The 4,648-nt window shown below is 42.9% G+C and overlaps 1 pseudogene; it reads left to right on the top strand.

The window, feature by feature from the left end:
• Positions 1 to 934: 934 nt before the first annotated feature.
• On the top strand, positions 935 to 4,648 carry LOC116933261 (annotated as a pseudogene).

Raw genomic sequence — 4,648 nt, 5'->3', positions numbered from 1 at the left:
ATCGTAAGCAAAAGATCGAAGATTCCACGATCGACTATTTTTACGATATCCTGGATTTATGCCGCAGAGTAGACCCAAATATGATCGAAGCTACGAAATTGGTACACCTATGGAGAGGTCTGAAGCCAAGCTTACAGGAGAAACTCTGAAACCCAACTCTTGCGATGAACTCCTACAAGAAATTAAACGGTATCTGGAATGACCTCACGAGCAAGGCACGAGGAATGGGCGATGGTTGGTGGTTGGAAACAAGCATCGTCAATGGGCAGTGAGAGAATGGACTGGATTGAAAAATTTTTGAAAGGACTGATGCGAGCCGTCGTGTCAAGAAATGCAGAGTGTCCAACAAGAGCAAGCGGTCAGGAGGGCTCGAGGGGTCAGATGCCGGAGGGAAAGATCGTGTGCTACGGTTGTGAGGGGATAGGACATATGCGTCACGACAGCCCGCGCTTCCAGGGAGAAGAAAAAGCGTCACAACAACAACAACGGCAATGGCACGTGCACTTCGCCGGAGAAGGGGGGAGGGCAACGAGAGGTCGGCAGCTCTAAAAAGTAAGGTTTTTGGCGGTAAAAAAGCTAAAGAAAACGAGAAAATGTTACAGGGTGTTTTGAGGAAACAAAGAGAAAATAAAAGGTAGAAAAGGCAGAAATGGGTGTTGCAATAGGAAAATAAGCGGGAATTTAGGAAAAAGGAGAAAGAAAAGGGAATAAAAGAGACAGAAAAGGGGAAAAGTTACGGAAAAGAAAAACTTTTCCATAAAATGCAATTGATGCAAATCATGGAAATGGGCCTAAGGGCTGTCAGCTGGTTTTGTTGAATACGCCCAACAAAACCAGCTGGACTCATCAACTTAGTTTCTGGCGTAGTGTTTGATCCTGATCCACACGTTGGGAGTATTGTTTAAATAGTGAAGTGTGCGATTTATTAGTTGTGATGGCTAAGAGTAACTTGGAGGAAGATATTTTTAAAGTGTTAAAACAACGAGGTATTGAGCTTAACACTCACGTAGAAAATATCTTTCGGTTTACTGGATATAATAATGCAAGGACTCTAGCCAATTTCAATTGCGCAACCGGCGTGCAAGAAGTCGAAAAATGTGTGCGCTCCACTTTGGGAAAAAAGGAGCGCCATGTCAAGATGGACAGCCAGAAGAGAACGGCGACTTTCGGCGAGTGGTTCGCCAATGACCCATGCGATTTTATATTTTTCCCTGGTGAACGCTCGGCAATTTTGCTTGCTGTTGACATGGTGAAGACAATTGTTGCAGAGTATGATCAGCTTAAGTGGAAGTTTTTTTCGCTGGACGGTAGTAGTAACAAACGACATCGGCTAGACGACGGGAATGATATGCGATTGACAAGTTCCACTTCTTCTTCATCTACTCCTTCAAATACGGAACACACGGCTGGCCCAAGCAATGCGACCGGGAGTCACACATCAATTCCGTCTTCAAACGCAACGCAAGTGACCAATCAACAATCTTCACAACCGGTTATGAGAAAAGGCAAGACATTAACTGAGTATCTTTTCAGTTGGCTGGAAAAACGCAATATGACCTTAAATATGATTCGTCACAGTGCCAAATTGACTTGATAAATCCCCGAATTACGTGTACTGCTTGCAACATTCGCAAACCTTTCCAAGTCTACGAAGCGAACGGTTGTTGGAAGTTAGCCACTAACTTTGTCAGCCATTTGAAAATGTGCCACAGATCGGTGCCTGCAACAGCAGCTGAGCCGAATGTAACCCCGGCCAACGAATCGCCCGTCTTGCCAACCAGTGACCCAACAGAAGGAGCTTCGACTGTGAATTTTCAGTAACTGAGGGTAACTTGCCTGCCGTTACTCTCAGTGAAGAAAATAAAAAGTTGCTGGATCGGATCAATGACTAAAGGAAAGCAATGGAAAGCAAAAAGAAATATGGATTTAGGTATCGCGACGATGTGTTGAACACGTTTTGCATGCTTGCTTTCCTCACCGGAGGAAGACGTTTCTATGAAATGCAAATTGAAAATTTCTCCGGAGTTTTCCCCAGCGTTCGCACTATTCAAAAACATCTAAAGAAGTATGATTTTTCAGTTCTCGAAGGCACACTTAATGTGATAGGTCTTAAACAATTTTTGATTTTGAACAACTTGCCCTTAACGGTGTGCATATGTGAAGATGCGACAGCAATATTAGGCCGAAGGGAATATGATTGTGGGACCAACAGTGTAATGGGATTCAGCCTGCCGATGGAACCAAATAGATTGCGTAACGCTAATTTGGCAAAGGTGAAAACCGCTGAGGATATCATCCACCTGTTTGAAACTCTTCCTCGGGCGTCCTTTGTGGTTGTCGTTATGGCGCAACCCCTAGCTGATGTACCCGGTTTGCGCATTTGTAGTTTTGCTAGTGATAACCGATTCACTACGGAAGATGTGAAAGCGTGGAAAGCGACCATTGCAGCAGCTTTAGAAGCAGAAGGGATTGTTATGCTGTCCTTTTCAGCGGATGGCGACGCACGAGAGCTTAAAATGGAGCGACAAGACTTGGAGCTAGGGAAGAAACCTCCAAAAAGTATAACATTTCAACCGCTTCCAATAAAACGTTAAATTTACAATCAATATTTTACAGGGTGTAGAACAGAAGACGCCTTTATGTATTCATTAAAAAAATTGTGGCCTTTTGGGCCGCCAATCGCATTTGTCGAGGTATTTCGAATCAAGACACGATCCACGAAGGTACTACTTTTGTTTACGTTTTTATGCCCCCGTTTAAATAATATCATCAATTTTTCTGTTTAGCTGCCAAAATGCGGGCCAGAATATTAAGGGCCGAAAAATTTTTGGCAATTGGCAATAAAATAGCTAGTGTAGCACATTTGAAATCCCTTTTACAGATGTTTGGTAAAGACGTTCATCTGTTGAAACCGGAGGATTTAAACGCAAAAGACAAAATGAACTATGCCTCATGTGAGAGACTGTGCCAACCACACGTTCGAAAGCTGTCGAAGGAAAATGTTCCCAGAACGTTTATTGCACCCTGTCAGACTTAATATAAGCAATCGTTACAATCAATAACGCTTCCTATTTGTGCGCATAGATTCTGAAGGAACACAGTTCTACCTTAAACTAATGCATTTTGTAACCTCGAGCTACCTCGATAAACAATTGGATCCGGAAGAAAGAATATACCGCATTTGGTTTGTCGTATTCAGTTTTCGTTTATGGCGCTACTGGATTTGCTGTGACAAAATGTACACACTCTCCGAGAATTTTGTAACTTTAAACTGTTACCTTTCGGCTGAGATCAATGCCCATTGCCTTGTGCTGGTTTTTCTTGAGTTAACTGACCGACCAGAAGATATCAAACCATGGCATATCAGCAGCCAGCCAGCGGAAAGTTACTTTAGGTTGGTTGTTTTAATGCTTCCTTTACAACACACCGTATTAGTATCTATATTTTTACAGGTCTGCCCGATCTCTTAGTTCCTCGGGGTCTACCCAAGTCAATTTTACAGCTAGGGATTGCTTTGTAACACGCTTTGCTAGGGTCGATGCACATATTGCATTAACTGCAAAAGGAGTAAAAGATGATCTCAATTTCCCCCGGTTTACGCGTGCGTTTGAAGACACGCAAAGCCACCCAAGATTTACGATGTCCGGAATAGAGCAAATCAATGATGTCCTTTTAAGAACACGAAACGATGCTGAGAATGCACTGGCTACTTTAGGTATAAAATAGTGAAATTCTCAACGCTCTTACACATACGTTGCCTATATCACAAACTCATTTAGGCTTACGTGCCAAAGGAAAGGATAAATTTGACTTCCCAAAAGATTTGAGTCAACAGCTTAATCCGACAAATGCAAAGAAGAAAAAAATAGTCCCCTCTATTGCAGGTCCTCATCCTCGCAATTTGTATGATTGCACGTTACTTGATGAATCCGACGATTGCGAGGCAACAGAAGCCACTACCGAGTCGCCTTCTACAATTCCGTCCGTACTGTCTACTCTACCGAGTGAGGAGGAGGTTCTTGAAGAGTCTCTAGGAAAAGTCAACAATGCATCCTTCAAAACAGATTTTTCTGATGCGCACACCTCCAATCTAGAAGAAACGTGGTACGCTCTGGTTACCGATAACGCTGGTAACACGAGGGCAGTTCTCAAACAAACCATAACCTGGCTTCTGGAAAATTCCGTAACGACACGTAGTTCCAAACGACTAATCCGCGTTAAGCAACCTGCAAGCACACCGGATTTACGGCATTTACACGTCACAACAGTAGAAAAAGCAGCCATCCAACAAGGCGATTGGTGTGTTTTTGAAACGATCGAAAGAGACGACTATCTCCTTGGTAGAATAGAAGTGTTAACTCATGTTAACGGAAGAACGAATGAGAGGTTTGTTTCTGAATGGAGTTGGGATGAAGCTGGGGAAAATTGCGATGTTTAGACTCTTTGCTCTTGGTTTAACATCCAACGGTCTGATGGAACCATCACGGGAAAACTTGAGGAGACTCCAATGATAAGTAACGGGTATTTTCCGTGTAAATTTTATGTATGCAGTGTCCCTATGCCTATTTTGGATGAAGAGAACTCCCTTCGCTTGTCAGAATCGACAACCGATCAACTTAACCTTTTTTTGAATTTACTTGAGAAATAA

Source organism: Daphnia magna, linkage group LG10, assembly GCF_020631705.1.
Source record: "Daphnia magna isolate NIES linkage group LG10, ASM2063170v1.1, whole genome shotgun sequence".
NCBI classification, from domain to species: domain Eukaryota; kingdom Metazoa; phylum Arthropoda; class Branchiopoda; order Diplostraca; family Daphniidae; genus Daphnia; species Daphnia magna.
This window is presented reverse-complemented; position numbering and strand designations above follow the sequence as displayed.